Raw genomic sequence first — 21148 nt, forward strand, 5'->3', positions numbered from 1 at the left:
TTTTTAAATATTCTAAGCAGAGGGCCCCTGCGTTCCCTCTGTTTGGTTAATCCTCAATGTACCCCTGGTCATCTGTTTATCCTCTGTCCTCCCACGCTTCCTGCTCCGCCCATTCCCTTCTGGTTCTATTGTGTTAAAAATAAAATCTTCAAGGACCCTGTATCTGGTAAGCGCTACAGAGCTGCTTGCTTTCTATTTTGTGCATGTATACTTTTTGAATTTTGTTCTAAAATGTTCCTCATCCATGTTTGACTGGTAAAATGTAAGTATAATAAAATGGTTCCTACTGCATGAAGACATATGCATCTGAGTCATGACATACGTTTTGTGATGCACCGCCAACCATTTAGCTTTTTTAATTTTACCATTCCAACATAGATGACCGTGATTTTGGAACAGTCAAGTCAAGTTTATTTTGGTTAATTAAAACCATAGATTTACTCATCACAATACTATACGTTAAAAAGGTTCAAAGAACATTAAAACAATAACCTCTTTCAGAGGAGCAAGGACATCCCAAATTATGTTGTTCACATTGTGGAATAAAAGAATAAAAAGGTTTGTCAAAGGCAATACGTCAGCAGTGTCATGTTTATAGCTTTGCCCATGCTTGTCATTCTACGAATTCCTGTAATTGAAATTGTCTTGTAACGGTTGACTGACAGAATATCAGCATCACTAATACCGTCCTACAAAATTATCTACACCATAATATCGACCACAAAAATGTCGACACCCAATACTTGTAATGTAAACGACAAAAATATCTAAACAAAAATATTGATGTCACTAATATCGTTGTCAAAAATATTGTGTGTGTATGTATATATATATATATATATATATATATATATATATATATATATATATATTTACATGTCCAAAGGTGTCCTGTGCACAAAGACACCACTCGACTGCTAGAAATTCAACAGAATTTAATATTTCAGGGGGACTTTGCAAATGTTATCTTGATTGATGAAGCCTGACGCGTTTCGGGCCCCCTGGCCCCTTAATCATAGGCTGATGATAACATACGCAGTTCACTTTCAAAAGAACACTTTTATTTCAAATGGTAAGTTACGCCCTCTGGGGGATTCGCCCCCTGGTGGGTTGGTACATTTTGCTTAAAGGATCCTGGTATCCGTAGTGTGGCTTTTGAATAATCAAACTCTTCAGTGGGTGACTGCATCGTTATTTATCATTAAAACACATTTTAAAGCCCTCCAGTGGGCCTCAAGACAACTCTTGCAAAGTTAATAAAAGCACAATGCAGTCTCGCATGTTAGGCTAGAAAGATTTCCGACCTTGGGACCCCATATTTAGGCCTGGGCTAAAATTCCGTTCCGCTCGCGTAAATTGCGATAATTTGACATTTTCGCGTTCCGCGGAGAGCGCGAAAATGTCAAAATTTCCGCAATCCGCATTTTACGGGCAATTTTTTGCTTGCTCGCGCTGTAAAATAATACATTCTCGCGTGCGCGCGATCGCCTTACCTGAATCCCCGCGTTCGCCGACAAGTTTTCCCGATCCGGTCGCGTTCTCCACGAGATGTTGAATTGTTGGTAGCCATTTGCGCTGTCTCGCGACAGTTCGCGCCCGCAGTAACGTCATTCGTCGCGCGATCACGTCTTTCTTCTCGCGATCATGCACCGCGAGACAAGTGAAAACAAGATGGACGCGCCCGCGAGCGACCGCATGGGTAAGTTTGGCGAGCCGCGACCACGCAGAACATACCGCGAACGGGCGGGAAAAAAATGTCCGCATCTTCGCGATATTTCCGCGTGTTTGCGGAGATTTTTAACATTTTCGCGATAATTTGCAAAAGTGAATTTCGCAAATTCCGCCCACCCCTACCCATATTTCCTTCAGTGGGTGGTGCGCTCTTCCACGGCCGGACTGCCGTGTTATTACATGTCCAAAGGTGTCCTGTGCACAAAGACACCACTCGACTGCCAGCAATTCAACAGAATTTAATATTTAAGGGGGACTTTGCAAATGTTATCACGATTGATGAAACCTGACGCATTTCGGGCGCCCGGCCCCTTAATCATAGGCTGATGATAACAAACGCAGTTCACTTTCAAAAGAACACTTTTATTTCAAATGGTAAGTAACGCCCTCTGGTGGATTCGCCCCCTGGTGGGTTGGTACATTTTGCTTAAAGGATTCTGGTATCCGTAGTGTGGCTTTTGAATAATCAAACCCTTCAGTGGGTGACTGCGTCGTTATTTATCATTAAAACACATTTTAAAGCCTATATATATATACATATACACATAAATAATGAACATTAAATATATTTAAAGGTAACAGTAATATAAAAAAAAAAGACATATATTTTATTAATCTTAAGAAAATATATAGCTATTATACTTATTTACAAAACTGAAATTCAAATATATAGCTTTATATACAGATATATAGAAATATTGAAACTAAACTCCATAGGAAGACCACTGCTGGCAATTCAACATTACATGCCACCAGCGCCCTCCCTCCCCATCTCATTCACAGTATACCATCTAGTGAATTTCTTCGGTTGTGACGCATATGTAGTCGTGAACTTGATTGAAAACACTGTCAAAATGAAGCTTTAAATCGTTTTTTGGCTCAGGTTACAAACTGTTGAATGTACTGATTGCCTTGAACAAAGACAATGCCCGTCCTCGTGAGTTGTGTCTAATAACTAGACAAGGACAGTATGTAGTAACTATTGAGTGAGGCCATAACAGAAGATAAACAACCAATCAGATTAATTGCTACATGTTGTAGACAGGACAAAATCATTCGCAAGATTGTTTACAAACACTGGCCCATTATTCTAACTGACATTACACTCAAATTTATGTTACCTGATCTCCCTGCCATAACATTCAGGAGGGCAGCCTCAATGAGGGATGCCTTGGTGAAATCCAGCCCTGAACTAACTTTTAAATCTACTTGGCTGTCCAAATCTGGCTTTTTTAAATGCTCATCTTGTCGGGCTTACAAATTTGGAATCAATGTATCTGAGTATTGTACAGCTTTTTGTGACATTCCAGTCCCCATCAAAAATCATTACACATGTCGGACGGACTTTGCGGTGTACGTGCTTGAATGCACATGCCATATGAAGTACATCGGCAGTACTAAGTTACCAGTCTTTAACCGGATATTGCAGCATTTACGCACAATTGTCAACTCTGATTCCAATTATCCAGTCGCCCGACATTTCAAAGCCATCCATGAAAAGAAAGTCAGTGATTTGAAATATTTTGTAATTGGAGCAGTCTCTCCATCAGTCTGGGGATGGCAACAGGGAGAGACAATTACGTCAGTTAGAGTCCTCCTTCATTTTATTACTTGATACAAGAATGCCATAACGGCCTGAACACCAGTGAAGACCTTCGCAATTTTTTATAATCAAACCATCTAGCAGACTCTCCTGGTATCTAAATGTAACATTGTCAGACACATTGGAATGATTACTTTTGTCTTTTCTACTTCTATATCCAATACTGTGATTACTATGCAGCTTGATTCTGTTCTACATTCTGTGTCCCCTGATATCCCAATGAACACTTTACATTATCTTTGCATATACTGTATTCTTTGTTGGCAGCTGTATTACAAGCATTAGCACTTTATTTATTGTAGTTTTAACTTTATGGACCTCTTGCACCAGCTCCACCATGTGTATGTGTTTCCTTACTATTTATTGTGGGTTCTTCTATATATAGAACTTTTTGCACCAAGTTTTGCACTTTTTTAGGGAGCATTGTTTTATTTATTTACAGCCATTTTAGAACTGATTATTTATATTAACTTATAATGCCTTCTTAGCAGGTTATTTAGGATACTTATTTTTATCATTGACATCTGTTTTACTATTGAAAAGTATTTATTACATTTGCACAATTTTAATGGTGATACAATACTGGCGTTAATGATTGGATGCACGTAATTTAAATGTGGTGGTCCGGTATCAGCGCGTCATGTGAACAAGATCGCGGAGGCGATCGAAATGCGTCTGAGATGGACACTTGTCTGAACCATTACGCGTGAATAAAACTGAAAATATGGAACAGTGAACCCGTTTTTCTTGAATTATTTGCGGAACTATTTGCTGTGGTCTGTACCTGCTTTGTATTCCCTCTTGGAAATGAGAGGATCAGGACTTTGTTCTCTTACAAATTCTCTGGAAGTCAGCTGACTCCGGATTTCGGACCCTCTCCCTGTGAAGCGGCGTGGCTTGGATCAGCCGGACATCGCGCAAGCATTTGAATGTGACTCGGAAGAAATAAGTCAGCTACGCCCCACGATTCTCCAAGCAGCGTTCGTATGAATCTCTGTGTGGCGTGTTGGTAGCTGTCGGCAGTTGTGGAGTCGGAGGACCCCCAATATCGTTAGCAATCACTGGTAAGGAGCTACGTTCGTTTTAAGGAGTATATTTACGGGTTGGGAGATTTAATAGTTCCCCGCAACCATCTATTTCATCAGCGGGTTCCTTGCTCAACTTAACTTGCACCGTGTAACATGTCAGCCCAAGACGCGCTGCGTGACCGGGAGGCTGCAGCTGAGGCGCTGTTTGTTAACTTGCCGGGTGCCAACCTTGAGGCAGAAAGACAGCTAAACAATGCCAATGTAAATGATATCAGGAGCACGTTAAGAAAATTGGAAAAACTTCAAAAGAAAGAACTCACGAAGTGGTAGGAAAGAAAATCTCTGGAAAAGTATCGGGATGCAGGAAGGGTGCCACGTGGCCTGAGAGTAATGATTGCACCTTCTTATGAAAATCCGCACCCAGACATGCTTTCAGAATGGGCTACTAATAATCTCCAGGCATCCATTAACATGGTCCACATCCTCATCAAATATGCAGAGATTGACAGAGATAGAATTCTCAAAGAAATTGATGAATTAAACTGCATCCTTGAAACCAGTGACCGAAAAGATTTACAGGCACATCCATCAACCACAAAACCGGTCGCAAACGGGCAGATTCTCAGAATCTGCCCCTTTGCGACCGGTATTTTTTCATTTGGGATGCATCATCCCAAATGCAAAAATCGCTATTGAAGGAATCTCAAAATAGCGATTCCTTAAAAAGCGATTGCATTTAAGGAATCCCTAATTGAGATTCCTTAAATGCAATGCATGAAAGTTTAAAAAATAGCGATTTCGCTACTAGCGGGAGCAAATTACCATGAAGCTGGACTTCATGGTAATTTGCTAAAACTTAGAAAAATGCACTTATTTGCATTTTTCAAAGTTTCACGTTGCGCACACACATGCCCTTAGAGCATGTGTGTATGCAACATGTGTGCAGAGTTCAAATACATGGGTGCAATAGGGTGTCATTTTGACACCCTTGCACCCTAGCAATTGCGGGAGCAATTTGCGAGTACCTACTGGTACTCGCAAATTGCTCCCGCAATCTCCAATGCATTCCTATGGGCCTGGTGGCCCATAGGAATGAATGGGAAGCCATTCATTAATTGCGACTCGCAATTTGTGAGTCGCAATTAATGAATGTTAAGGAATCGCTATTTTAATAGCGATTCCTACATGCATAGGCTTTTGCGAGTCCTTAATTGCGAGTCCTTAATATTCGCAATTAAGGACTCGCAAAAGCTTTTCTTGATGCATGTGCCAGTTAGTCTCTAAGGGGCGAGACGACATCTTGAGCAAACTGAAACAACATGAGGATGCTATAAAAGTCCGCAAAGCCTTCAAATTTGCCCGGGATCAGGACGATTATGTGGCGGGAAGGGTGTCCACCCGAGGAGATCCCCACGCCCGAAAGACGTAACGAACCACCTCCGGATGTAGCCTCCACTCGTGGTCGGTGGAGAACTGCCGACTGAGACTGTCTGCATACACGTTCAGAACCCCAGCCAAATGATTTGCCATCAGACAAATCTGCTGATCCTGAGCCCAGAACCAGAGACGCAGAACCTCTCTGCAGAGATAATGCGACCCCACTCCTCCCTGCTTGTTGACATACCACATTGCGGTAGTGTTGTCCGTCAGGACTTGAACCGACTGACCGTGAAGGGAAGGGAGGAAGGCCTTGAGCGCCAAACGTATCGCCCGTAATTCCAGAAGGTTGATGTGAAGCAACCTTTCCTCTGGAGACCAAAGACCTTCCAGATCCCCCAGATGCGCACCCCACCCTAAAGTGGATGCATCCGTTATTACCGTGGCCACCAATGGAGGTAGATGGAAGGGCTTTTTTTGCAAAAGATTGCCCTCCACACTCCACCAAGACAGATCCGCTGCAGCTTCTCTGGAGATCCTCACAGGCTTCCTGAGATCTCCCGTGTGCTGATACCACTGCCTGTGGATGCACCTCTGGAGTGCCCTCATGTGCCAGTGTGCATGGTTGACCAACAGAATGCAGGAGGCGAACAGACCGAGCAGACGAAGGACCTTTAGGACTGGAACGACTGCTCCATTGTAAAACAAGGGAATCATTTCCTGTATGTCGAGAAACCTTTGTAGAGGTGGGAATGCCCGACACACAATAGGGTCCAGTACCGCCCCTATGAACAGATTGCGCTGAGAGGGCACCAGGTGGGATTTGGGTACGTTTATCGAAAAACCCAATCTATACAACAGCTGAGTTGCATCCTGCAGGTGATGAAGCACCCTCTCTGGCGACTCTGCTTTGATCAGCCAGTTGTCCAAATAGGGGAAAACTGAAATCCCCGACCTTCTGAGATGGGCTGCCACCACTGCCATCACCTTGGTGAAGACTCGAGGTGCAGTAGTAAGACCAAACGGGAGGACCACAAACTGATAATGTTGCGACCCTACCGTAAACCGGAGATACTTCCTGTGTGACTTCAGGATGGGGATGGGGATGTGGAAATACGCATCCTGCAAGTCGATCGACGCCATCCAGTCCTCCTGATGCAGCGCTTGAAGAACCTGAGCAATGGTGAGCATCTTGAACTTCTCTTGCTTCAGAAAAAGATTCAAGATCCTGAGGTCCAGGATTGGACGCTGCCTGCCGTCCTTCTTCGGAATCAGGAAATACCGGTAGTAGCATCCCTGACCCCTTTCCTGCTCTGGAACCACCTCTATTGCACCTTTTTTTTTAGTAATGTCAAGACTTCCTCTTGCAGGAGAAGAAGGTGGTCCTCCGAGCAAACACCTTGGCAAGGAGGGTAATTTGGAGGGAATTCCCGAAAGGGAAGGGCGTACCCATTTTCCACAAGATCTAGAACCTAAAGTTCTGTAGTAACCGATTCCCAATCTTGTAGAAAATGGGTAAGCTGGCCCCCCATAGGACCAGCATGATCCAGAATGATGGATCTAGGGCTGCTTTGCAGTGGTGGGAGGGGCTGAGGAAGAAGAAGAAGAGGAGGAGGAGAGCTGTCGACCTCGAGTACGACCTCTGACTCTGCCTCTGTAGCTCTTATACAGAGTGTTCTGCTGCTGTTGCTGCTGCTGCTGCTGGGGCTGTCTGTATGAGCAAATGGATGACCTTCCAAAGCCCCTGTACCTCCTGAACAAACCCCTAGCCTGAGTTTGAAGGCCCAAAGATTTAGCCGTGGCCTTACTCTCCTTAAATCTTTTGAGCGCAGCATCCGCTTTTTTGCCAAAAAGACCAGAGCCATCAAAAGGCAAGTCCAGGAGCGTTGCCTGCACATCAGGGGAGAACTCGGATGACTTGAGCTACGCACTCCTCCTCGTGGCAACAGAAAAGCCCATAATCCTTGCTATAGAATCAGCTGTATCCAAGCCACTTTGGATTACCTGACGTGCAGCCGCCTGGGTATCCGACAGTACCTCATTAAAGTTCAGTCTATCCTCTTCCGACAGTTTTGGGGCCAGTTGTTTTGCTGAATCCATAAGAGCATGGATATATTGGCCCAAAAGACAGGTGGCATTCGTCGATTTTAAAGCCATACTGGCAGAAGAGAAGACTTTCTTAGCCGACTGGTGTAACTTCTTTGCATCCCTGTCACTCGGGACTTGGGGAAAAGCACCTGTAGATCTTTTGGAACAGGCAGCCTGAACCACCAGACCCTCCGGAGAAGGATGAGATGTTAAAAAGTCTGGGTCCCCTGGAGCCGCCTTATACCTCCTTGCAATAACCTTAGAAACTGCAGGAGCAGAGAAGGGCTTACGCCATACCTCCATTACCGGCTCAATAATGGCATCATTAAAAAGGAGCAAAGGCTCCGATGCAGAGGAAGGAGAATGTAGAACCTCTGTAAGGATGTTTGGTTAAAACTCTGCAGATGGCAACTGCAGATCCAGAAGCTCAGCCACCTTCTTAATAACAGAGTGGTAGGGAGCCACATCCTTTGAAGGAGCATCAGCAGGAGGAGTAATATCCCATTCAGGCGACAAATCCAGGCCACTAGCCTCCTTCAATTCTTCAAATAGATCGTCCGACTCCATCAGCTCACCTTCTTCCACTTCCTCCATCTGGTACCTCTGTTCCTCCAGTACCCTTTGGGCCTCCCTCCTAGATCTGATCCTCACAGCAGGAGTCGGCCGTGCCGTAACCGAATCCGACGGCGCCGGAGCCGGCATCGAGCGCAGATCCAAAGGAACAGCCGGCGTCGAACAAGGCCGAGTCGGCACCGGTGAAGAAGGAAGCGGCGTCAATGTCCTCAGCGCCGGTAGATGCCAAGACGGCGTCGCCAGAAAAAATGGAATGAAGGGAGCCTGAGGATAAGCTTGAGGAACTCCCAAACTGAAAGCCATAGGACCCATGGGACCCGAAGGTGCACCAGAGGGGTACAAGGCATTAAGATAATGTGTCGGATCTTGACCTGGGCCTGGAAACGATGGATATGGCTCAGGCTGAGGCATCACCGGACTCGGGCCGATCGGCACCGACGGCGGAATCTGCGGACCCGAAGGCTCGTTCAGAGCTGGAAGCTCTTCACTCGGAACTGGAGACGAAGCCGGAGATGGAGTCGGAGATGGAGCCGGTGTCGGAGCCGGAGAATGCTCCGGTGAAGCAACAGGCGATGACAGGCCAACAGGAGAATCAGGAACAGAAACAGGCGAAGGAGATACAATGTCCTTGCGACGTCAAGAGGGCGAGGTCGATCTCAGAGCCGCATCTCTGTCCGAGCGATGTCGCAATCCATGCCTCTTCTTTTTCTTATGCTTCTTGGACTTAGCAGCATGTCCCGAAGTCGACTTCGACGCCGACCTCGACCTCGATCTTCTCCGACCTCTCTTCTCCTTTTTCATCCTGGATATTACTAATTTGGCTTCCCTCGCCTTCATAGCCTTTGTGCTCATCTTGGGACAGCAAGAACATCCTTCGACATCGTGGTCCGATGAAAGGCACCATACGCAGTCTTCATGCGGATCCGTTATCGACATGTGCTAACCGCACTCCCGGAAAGGCTTAAACCCGGACTTCTTCGTCGACATCTTCAGCTGCAGACAAGAAGAGAGAGATACCAGCAGAAAACAAAGTATCAAACCACAGCTACAGAGAGAGTCCCGAAAACCGTTAGCGTCGACGGCGCAGAAAAAAGAGAACTGACGTCATCACGCCGACGAGGTCTTCTTATGGATCCGGTGACGTCAGCGGAGTTGCGAGCGGAGCCGTGTCTCTGTGACGTCGTCTTCGACCTCATAAGCGTGGACTGCTACAAAAGTTTCCGAATGTTGCTGGCGCAGGGGATATTAACAAGGTGAGGAATTCACTGGCAGATGTATCCATCAGAAACTGCAATTACTGGCTAAAGAAAACTCCGACTGTGAGGTACCTGATACTGACTCTGAGTGCTTCGAGGGGATCAATATGGGTATGGTGCCTCCCAGTCTGTTTCAACCCCCTTCTTCATTCTATCCTGCTATGACAAAAGACTCTGTAGATGTATTCTGTGACATGGTCATTGAGGGCCTAAAAAAATTGAATATTTCTGTCAATTCCCAACGTCGCAAACAGAACTACAGAGTGAGAAACTATTGGGCATTGATAAAAAAGTTGCGAGACAAAAATGAAATTGTGCTTATGGGTGCTGACAAGGGCGGGAACATAGTACTATGGCCGAAATGTGATTACCTGCACGAGGCTCAGCGTAATCTTTCAGACTCCAATTGCTATTCCATGGTTGGTCGTGAATATTTGACCCAGGTGAAAACGACTGTGATGAGACATTTGCAACAATGGAAGAGACAGGGTCTATTATCAAAAAATGAATTTTTATTTTTGAAAAATGATTTTCCAACTACAACAACCCTGTACTTCATTCCCAAGATCCACCAGGGCAACTCCCCTGTACCTGGTAGACCTATTATTTCAGCCAGGAATAACTTGTTGGAGGCAATGTCAAAATATGTTGATTTTTTTCTCCAGCCACATATGATTACCCTGCCTTCTTTTCCTAAACATGTTTTAATTAGAATTATTACATAACCAATCAGAGACATTGACATATCATGCATATGAGTTACATTGCTGTGTTGATCAATTGCATGCAGCACCTAACAGCGATTGCAGATCGAGAATGTCGCACAGGTCATTATCAGTGCCCAAAAAACACATCGCCGCACATCACGACAACAACTTTCCCTGGAATATCAAGCTCAGAGCCCAAATCATGAAAGGGGGGACCTGTAGATAGTGATCAGTCACTGCAGGTTGCTTATCTGTCCTTGGGGGTCTGTCCACTGCTCCCCGGTGTCTGCACCTATGTCAGTTCTAACCGAGTTCACCATCCCACTCTTGTATAGGGCCCAGAAGTTCTTCAGGCGGTTGCGTGGTGGGAGCATCTCACTATAGTTTTCAGTCTGGGTACAGCAAAAAATCGTGTCTTTGGTCCACTGTGCTATAGTGGGCGTGGGGCCCCGGAGCCAACACATCGGTACACATCTCTTGGCCAATAACAACGCCATGTCAATAAAACGTCGAACGGCTTTGGGTAGGGGTTTAGAGTACCCAATCAGCGCCAATAGTGGGTCGGGTGTCAGCGGCAACTCCGTAATCCGGTTGAGCTCTGCAAAAACCAGCCCCCAGAAACGAGCAATACCCAGGCACGTCCAGGCTAAGTGAATAAAATTTGCAACCTGTGTGGCACATCTCTCGCACTGGGGGTCATCACGCAGTCCATAGCGGTGAAGTCGTTCCGGGGTATAGTACACCCTATTGAGGAATTTGAAATGCACCACCTGGTGCCGGCCATTCATGGAGACCCTTTTTGTGCTCATGCAGCAATAAAACCACTTGTCATCAGGGAGATCAATTTGTAAATCGTGTTGCCAGGCCAGCCTTGGCTTTTTATACTGTCTCCCCTGGCTGTCATAGTGATATTATATATCCTAGAGACCATCTTAGCTGGAGTTTTTGCTTTAATAAGTGCCGTTAAGGCCAAAACCTCAGGGGGTTCCTCCATCTCATCTCCCAGCAGTTCCTTTAGCGCATGTCGGATCCTATGAAATTGAAATTGAGCCAGTAGTGTGGGGGGGGGGAGGGACTCGTCACTCAGTAGGTCCGACCACGTGCGTGCCGTCCCAGCGTGAAAAAGGTGACCTACAGTCTGGACACCAAGAGTGTGCAATGCTGCTATTACGTGGTGGATAGATTAGTGAGTTATTTGGATTCGGATTGATAGCAGAAGGATAGAAGAGGCAAAGAGGTTTGTATTTATATAGCGCTTGTTACCCCGATGGGGTTTAGAAGCGCTTTTTGGTGAGTAGCATGCTACTCTGGAACCCGTAAGGATTAGTGTTGAATTAGTATGGTGAAACATGAAAGTAATTTGAGTGGTGGATATGTTAGTCAGTTATTTGGATTGAGAAGGGTTGGGGAGGGGCACAAAAGGGAAAAAGGTTTGCATTTATATAGCGCTTGTAACCCTGATGGGGTGTTGAAGCGCTTTACTGGCGAATAGCATGCTACTCTGGACCCATTAAGGATTAGTGGTGAATTAGTATAGTGGAATATGGAATATGGAATTTGAGAAGTGAACATGTTCGTCTGTTATTTTGATTGAAAAGGATAGTGGAGGGATAGAAGAGTGAAAGATTTGATTTTTTTTTTCTTATTTTGAGGTTATAGCAGTAGGAGGAGTAAAAAGAGGTTTCGTAGCGGGAGAATCAGAGGGAAGAGTTTAGAAAGGTTTGTTTTGGGTATCCGTATAATAAAAAAGGTGCCAGATGATGCAAGGAGGGGTAGAGTAGGAGAGAGTCTAGAAACGGTTATTTTGGGGATCATAGTAGTAGTATGGGGTTTGGGATAAAAGAGAGAATGGATGTAGAGGATATATTGACAGATGTATAGGGTGAGGGATAGGGTAGTGCATTGGAAAAAGTAGTGGAAAGAAGTTTGAGAGGAGCCAGAAATTTGGGCTAAAGGATATATTGAGAGAAATATAGGCTGAGAAATAGGGTAGTGCATTGAAAATGCTAAATTAAAAGAAAGTGATAAATATATAGATCCATAAGTACACTGAAAGTATATACATGCAGAAAGGAGGTAAGTATATGTAGATTAACGATATTGATAGAGGCACAGGATGAGAAATAGGGTAGTGCATTGGATATGCTTTTTCAGGAGAAAGGTAACAGACACACAGATCCAAGTACATGAAAGGTACATAGATGCACAATGGAAGCAAGTACATGTAGACCAAAGATGATTTTCTTTTTTTTTTACAACATAATTATTCTACATGTTTATACAAAGCAATGCACAAAGATAGTTACATATCTATAGTGAAAATAAATGCTTATATACAGAGGGATATGCTGTAAAATTCTGTTTGCGTATGGTGCTTATGTGGGAAGAGCCACTTCTTGAGTACTTTTCTGAAGATAAGGTGGTTGTCAGTGGATCTTATGTTGGGGGGTAAAGAGTTTGATAGTTTGGCTGCTTGAACAGAGAAGGATGCGCCACCCATGTATTTGTTCCTGTATCGTGGGATTTTGAGGCGAGATGTGAAGGAGGTGGCCCTTAGGGGCCACCCAGGTTAATTACAACCTCCTGATCGGCTTCTACGAAATGAAGAGTGTAGGAAGGTGGATATCTGACTATGGTTACCCCCAACTTTTTTGCCTAGTGTCTAGCTGGTTTTTCGACTTAGTTGTCCTGAGATCCTGCCATTCAGGGTCTCAGGCTGTCTGCTCTCTCTTTAAAATGGACTCCATGTACCCTAGGTACATACCCAATTGGTAAGGATCACCTTATTGGACCCTGTACAGTGTACCCTAGGTACCCAGGGCATAGGTGTACCCTAGGCCTCCCAGGGGCTGCAGCATGTATTATGCCACCCCTGGTCTGGCCTTCCAATCAGACACAACTGGCTGATCACTCAGCTGGGGGAAAGGTCATGTAATCACCCCTTGCTTAGATATAGTATACCTATATCTACCCTTATATATAGACACATGTGTACCTATCAGCCACTCCTATGGCAGGCCTTAACAATCCTGGAGGCAGAGTGTTTGGTAACATGTGAGATGGTGCTCTAGCATGAGCTGAGCCTGTCTGCAGCTTTTGGAACCATGTCCTTATAGCTGTTCTATGATATAGCCTACCATATACTCTTAAAGTGCCTTATAATCTTAAACGGTTATGGTAACTATGGTTTGGCTTTATCAAAACATGTCGTGTAAGGTGTCTAACACTTTGGAATAATACCCCCATACCATTTCTGGTGATGAGGATATTATTCCTCCCTTCTAGAGGGAGAGACATGTTAAAATCCTACTTTGCTGTTTAACTCTAACCAAAGCCTCAGCATCACAAAATGGATGCTGCTGCCACAGACACGAGTCTGACCTCCTGCTGCTGGGAGTGATCCCGGCAAGGGAGGCTTGGACAATAGGTTTCCTGCTTGGGGAGGTGCTAGCACCTCCCCAGACAGGCTTTAGTGTATTGGGGCAGGGAGGGCTGAAAGGAATGAGACATGCCTGGGGCACACAAGGTGTCCCATGCATAGTCCAGTTCAAACCGGTGCTGGGGCACTCCAGCCCCAGTCCTGGCGCGAAACTGGACAAAGGGAAGGGGGTGTAACCACCCCCCTCCCAGGTCCCACCCATAAGGCGTGACCTAGCAGGCAACCCAGCCCCCCAGATTAGTATAAGTGTGGTAGCTGGGCCCCAGGAGATTAGATTATCCTGAACCTGCAACTTGAACAGAAACTCTGGACCTTCGACATTCGACCAAAGAAGAAGACTGAAGAATCTCCCTTGTGGCCAAGGAGTGGCTACCCTGTGCAAACAGGCACCATCAAGAGACTACCCTTTGCTTTGCTGAAGTTCTACGAGGGACCGGCTGCAGAGCCCGACCAGAGTCTTGACTTCCAGACTTCTCCGACCCTGATCCACATCCACAGCCGAGCTGAGATCCGTGGAGGCTACCTGGGAAAAGTGGCGAGTATCTTCCAGCGCAGCTTCTGATGTACCCTCGAAGTTGTGCACCGGGGATTGAGAAGCCCCAACCCCAAGCACCATCTGCACCGAAGATCAGCCCCCCACACTCCACGAGTCCTGCGTGGGGGCCTTCTGCATTTTCCTGCTTGCTGCATCTGTCCGGTTGCTTGCCCGTTGGCTAGCGGCCTTTGCGACGACACACCTTTGAATATTCACCGCTGGTTTGGCTCCTCCAGACTGGCTCCCGCTCCTCTGCAAAAGAGAAGCACCCCAGACCTTCCTGGTCTGCACCAGAAGCAAGTCCTCCATTCTTCGTGGGTTCCGCTTGCCAAGGCTTGGTGAGTCCTAGTTCGACTGCGACGCCGCCAACAGCAAGAGCCTTCGTGGGACAGCTCGCCTCCTGGTCCTGGTTGTCCTCGACGTCTACTGGTACCTGTGGCTGCTGCGACAAGCTTCACCTCTTCACCTGCAATCTTCACGACATCGCCTGGTTCCTTCCTGGTTCCACGTGGTCACTGGCTAGTGACCCAGACTCTGTCCCTTCTGCTTGCAGGTGTCCTCTCTTCTTGATCCCAGCCTTGGGATCCACCGGACACTCTTCACTGACTGCCTGTCAGCAACTTTCCTTCAGGCATCCATAGAAGTCCACGACGAAACCTGACGCAAGTTCACACCTATGCACCCGCAGCCCGTGGGCTAGGTAACTTGGGTACTTCGGTGCTCGCAAGGGTATTGACTATCCTAGGGTCTAGTTTCCGAGTCTCGACTTTCTAGCTATACCAGAAGTGTCCTAAAACTGCTTATTTGTAACTGCTAAAGATTCTATCGACTTTTACGCATCACGCGTGAGTGTTTCCACTCTGCACCTGAATCCCGTGGGCCTCCCACTTCCTAACTGTTGGTAGTGTAGTGTAGCCCCAGCGATTCCCTAGGCCTAGGCCTATTCTATTTCCGTGACAGTGGTCCTTATACCACTTCTTTAGTATATGGTTTGCGTGGCCCCTAGGGCCTAACTGTGTTACTTACCTGTGTGACTTAATGTATGCTTAAATAAGACTGTACTTACATCGAATCTCATAAAGAGTGCTGAGGGTTTGACTAGAATAAATACACTTTATTTTATATATATATCTGTTGTGGTGTCCTTTCATTTGGTATTCAAGGGATTATATATGGTATCACAGCTGGCTTCACATGCCATTCAGAGTTTAGCCTAAGACTGCTCTTGTCCATGCTACCACTAGGATAGCTGGTCTATAAGGTTGACTTTACAACCAATCACCGTAAGGGTTGTTTGGACTGATATAAGGTGTACACTAGAACTAGTGACATTATACATCAGGCCAACTTCTCTATATACATGCAATTTCAGGGAGAAGCACACTAGATGGTCTAGTAATAATTTTAAAAAGAATAGTGCAACCCTACATTGGACAAAATTATGGCTCTTTAAAATCGGTACAATGTACTTTTTCCTTTCTTTAAGATGGTGACCACAAAAAAACAGTATATGAAGATCTGTTTGGGCGGAGGACTTGTCACAAAGACAGTTGATCAGGTCCGAATGGTTATAAGTTTTCAATGGGAACCCTAGCATTAGTGGGATCAAATTTAAGTGAAATCGGAGTAGTATACATTTGTGTTATGGTATTGTAACCTCCTCTAGGTAGAAGGATCCGCCTGCCCAAGTAGATAAATAAGGTTGATAAACCAGAATAGACTGCTTCCTGTGGTTCTTGCATTCACACACTGAAACAATCACAATAAAACACACATAAACCCAACAACTATAGAAAATAAATGAAATGCATATAAGCAGAAAAAAAAGAAAACATGCTGCTTTCTAAACACGAGTAGCATATGCTTGCAATAAAGGAACAGACATAGCAGTGGGCATCTTGCAGTGGTACTATGCACACACTATCATTGTGTTAAAGTTCCTGCATAGCTGGTGCATTTAGAGACAAAGTGTTGTTATCTTGGAATGTGAAAACATTGATACACTATGGACAACAGCATTCCAGAACGGTTGGCTGGTTTAGAGGAATGAACCACTCGGAATGTTGCACACTGCAGATAAAATGAGTGGCAAGCAAGTGGCCTGTTAGCACTGCCTGGGGGGTATTCACTGAAAAAAACAAAGGTTAAAGAGATGTTATAGTTAGGTGAAACTGTCAGTTAAAACATGCCATTTTAAAATAGCATAAACACTAACATTTCATCAGTTAAAGTTACCTCAAGTAATTATAACTTGTGCCCTAAAGTAACTGTAACATGCACCCCAGCCATGCGCAGTGTTGTCATCAATTATGTTATTCCAGATGCTGCAGTGATTTTATCAATGATGTCATAGAACATGTCATGAGGGATGTAATATGGGAGGTACCCAGCAGTGCATGGTGGACATGAAAGTTCTAGTTACTTGAGATAACTATAACTGGTAATGTTCAGTGTTTTTTGTAGTTTGAAATGGTATATTTCAACTGTCATTTCCATCTAACTATAAGAACACTAACGTTTTTTTCTTTTCAGTGAAAATATCAATAAAATATTTATTGCAAAAATAAAATAAATGTGTCAGTCTTTCTTTTACATTCCACAGGCCACATGAAGCACTCATAAAAACAAACCACAAGGGCTCCCCGCATTCCCAAACTAAAGAGCAAAAGCACCAGCTCAGAGAATGCTTAGTGAGTTTTCCTGGGTCATATACTATAGCCACTAGGAAATATACGGTTCATTTTTTAAAAGTATTTCTGGAGGGCTTCTGCATTCTCTACAGCCTATCACAAAACTTAAAAACATGCTGATGGTGGCTCTGCCCGGATTGGAGGGAGGGGGGACAGCAGCAGCAGAAAAACATACACAAATTAGCCCATGTGGCACTCGTTGCTAGGAGCAGCGAATAATGTATGGGCGGATCCGTATGCTCATTTCTTATTGTTTCCTTTTGTTTTTATTTTTTTAAATATTTTGTGAGTGTTCCAGTCCCACCCAGCACACTAACAGCCTTAATTTTATATTTAGGGTCAAGGGGGGAGACCTAGGTGCCCCGCCAGCTCTCAGCAAGCAGCCCCATTTCATGAGGTTGCGCAGGAGCTCTCAACACTTTTTATTACTATTTTTCAACACTGGGGTGCCTTGGCGCCTACCTGAGACACCCCTCAACATTTTATGTACTTGGGGTCTAGGGTGGGAGGTCCCTGGACCCACAGACCTGCCAGCTTCTCTGCCAGCACCCATCCCAGGTGCGTGGCAAGTTGGCATTGCTCCCACCTCACAGGAGCAACTTTTCTCTCTACTCGTGCTGGATGGGAGCAATTATTTGATTCCTTCCTGCAAGAGCGTGGGCAGGAGGAAACATTATTCTTGCACCTGGCAGGTGGGTATTGGAATTCTTACCTGTCCACTGTAAAATATAAATAAAAAAAAGACACACAATTGATGGAGGGAATGCAGAACAAATCAAAATGTTCACCCCCAAAAAGAGATCTGGGTTGAATCCATCATTCTTTTGCTTACCATGCTACCCCAGTTTAGACCTGGCCATATGCATATCAGACTTGACCCTGTGCCTCATGGGAACAGTCCAGCCGGAACTGCCAAGCCAGGTCCTCCCTGGACCGGAAACAAGCATCCTAGGATCGGTTTCGGGGTTTCACCCATCATCAGCCAGGATAGCTTGAATCCAGTGGCATAGTGAGCCCGGGACCCTCGTCTGAGCATACCGGGCGCACTTAGGGCGAGTGGGATGGGTATGCCCATAAGTGGGTCCCGTGCTCTCCATGCCACTGGAGTCAAGCCATCCTGGCTGATGAGGGTTGAAACCCGGAAACTGTTCTTAGGATGCTTATATCCAGTCCAGGGAGGACCTGGCCTGGCAGTTCGGGCTGGACTATTCCCATTGGGTGCAGGGTCAAGACTGATTTGCTTATGGCTGGGTCCAAACTGGAATGGCATGGTGAGCAAAAAAACTATGGATTTAGGCCCAGATCTCTGTACTGGCGAACATTTATGACATTGTTCTGCATTCTGCCCATTAATTGTTGTTTTTGCATCTGTCACCTCGAGTGGGATGGGTATTCCCAGGCGTGGGTCCCGCGCTCTCCATGCCACTGGAGTCAAGCTATCCTGGCTGATGGGGGGTGAAACCCCGAAACCGGTCCTAGGATGCTTGTTTCTAGCCCAGGGAGGACCTGACCTGGCAGTTCAGGCTAGACTGTTCCTATTAGGTGCAGGGTCAAGACTGATTTGCATATGGCTGGGTCAAAACTGGAATGGCATGGTGAGCAAAACAATGATGGATTTAGGCCCAGATCTCTGTACTGGGGTGAATGTATGTCAATGTTCTGCCTACTAGCCATCAATTGTTGTTTTTGCACCGTCACTAAGCCAGTTCTAGGGTCCCCAGGGCCGGGAAAAGGCTCAGGGAAGGGGAACACGTGCCCCCTCCCCTTTTTATAATGATTGGCTCCAGGGGATCTGGACCTCAGGGTCCAGAACAGGCTCAGATAGAGGGGCCTCACTCTTCCCTCCCCATGAAAAATATGTTGAGCCTCCCCCCTCCTGGCCCTACCCAAATCCGGGAAAGGGAGTTAAAAAAGTCAGTAAGATTTTTTTACAAATACGTTATTGGTACCTGTCAATGTTTTTCTCAGCCTTTTTTGAAGACTGGGGACTTAGGCCATGAGTCTTAAATGGCTGGCATCACATCTTTGTTGATATGATAACAGCCAATCAGATGTTATCAGCGGACCCTCTTCGTAATGAAATATACAATTTTAATCAACCTTAATTTTTTTTAAACTACTGAACAGATTTACACCAAATCACAAAAGCACACTTTCAGAACCAAGATCTAGCTTTCTGCCAAATTTGATTGAATTCCGTTTAGTTATGTCTGCTGTATCTGTGTTTAATTTCCCTACTGAAAACTGCATGGGGAAAAATGCTTTTCCTATGGAAACATGGTCACAGCTATAACTATCTAGTGATGACTGCCTTTGGGCAGTCACTAGACAGGTATAGTTAGGTGTGATTTTCCATTGAAAGATCATTTTTTGGTTTGCTAATAGCTTTGGTCCCGTATGACAAATCTTCACAAAATCTTCCCAAAGAAAACTTCATCCGCCTCAGCTCTTTCCTGGGATTTTTTGGGGTAATCTGTCAAGTGGGGTCACAGAAGAGTGGGGGGTCCTAAAACCCAAAATCCCCATCTATTTTTCACTGACTTCTTTAAAACGGACAGCCTCAAAAACAGAATTACACCAAGTTCGACAGGAAGCTAAATCTCGGTCTGCAGATTGTGCTTTTTGTGATTTGGTGTAGGTCCTTTCAGTAGATTTTGAGATATTAAGGGCATGGTTGGGCTCTCAAGAGTCTCAGAGACTCTTGTAGGAGAAGCAATTTAAAAATAGAGTATTTCGATTGACCCAGGGAGCTTTATTTCCCTTAGGACACCTCGCTCCCGGAGGAGCCAGACTCCTAAGAGAGCAAGCGCTTCGTTTAGCTGCCAGCAACATATGAAAAATGTTGCTGGCAGTTATTACAGGACTCAGGACTTAGTCTCCTGTACAGAAGTTCTTAAAAAATAAAGATAAAACGGAGCAGGGCAGGGATACTCTGATCCCATGGGCCCCATGGAGGGGTCCCAAAAGAAAAACAATGAAATATGCAGCGATCCTGAAAGACTCTCACAAAATAAACAATAAAAAGGGCATCCAGGCCGCATTTAAATACTTTATGCCCCCTGGAGCCTAATCCCAAGGCTAATTTCATATGGGAAGGGGAGGCTGCATGCCCCAGAGCCTTTAAAGTCTCCAAAGAGATTACCCCAAGGTCACAAACTGTTTTTATATGGAAGTGGTACACGTTCCCCCCTCCCCGATCCACCAGCGGCCCTGGAGTGCCTACCCCTGTATCTGACATAACTTTTTATGGTGGACCCCATCCAGAGCCTCAAAAGGACCTAGGGACCGCCCTCAGCGTGAAATGTAAGAAAATGGGGAAGAGAATGCATGGCTTCCCTCTCTAAGCCTCGAAAGGTCCTGGGGAGCACTCCCCTGGGGCCGCAATTTATGAAAATTGGGAAAGTGGCTACACAGCCCTTCACCCAAAGCCTGAAAAGGCCCCAGGCAGTTTACCCCCCTGGGATGATTTCTTTAAGGGAAAGGGGGCATGCAACAGTAATTGGCCTGGCGGCCCCATGCCCCCAGGCCTGCCCACTGGCTATGTCCCAAGAATCCCACCCCCAGGGCATAATGGTTTCCCACCCCACAGAGGTGCAGGTAGGGAAACCTGTGTTTGCCCTCACTTGGCAGGAGCATTTTTAAATCTCCTGCCAAGCAGGAGCAAGCGCCAAGTACGCATTTAGCAAGCGGAAGATTGAAAAATGCTTGCTCCTGCTGGTAACAGACTTTTTATAGGTTTTCCTTCCCTGCACTGAAAAGGGCAGGGAGGGCATCAAAGGCACCCAACTTTTATTGAGTCGGGGTGGGTAGGCTTCATAGGGAAATTTGCCCAGAGAGGGGGCCGCGTACACCCCTCTATCAATAAATATTGTCAGGCCCCAGGGGATGGGGTCCCCGGGGCCAAAATCGGCTTGAGCAGGATATCTCCCTGCTAATAAATTATTCCGGGCCCTGAGGATGGGGTCCCCGGGACCAAAATTAACCCAAGAAGGGGGCCGTGAGTCGCAATTCTCCAAAACCTAATGCCCGGCCCTGGGTGATAGGGTCCCTGGGGCCAAAATCAGTCTTGGGAGGGAGTCTGTGCACCACCCCCCTAAAAATGATCCCAAGCCCTGGTAAAT

The sequence above is a fragment of the Triturus cristatus genome, chromosome 8, assembly GCF_964204655.1.
Source record: "Triturus cristatus chromosome 8, aTriCri1.1, whole genome shotgun sequence".
Classification (NCBI taxonomy): Eukaryota; Metazoa; Chordata; class Amphibia; order Caudata; family Salamandridae; genus Triturus; species Triturus cristatus.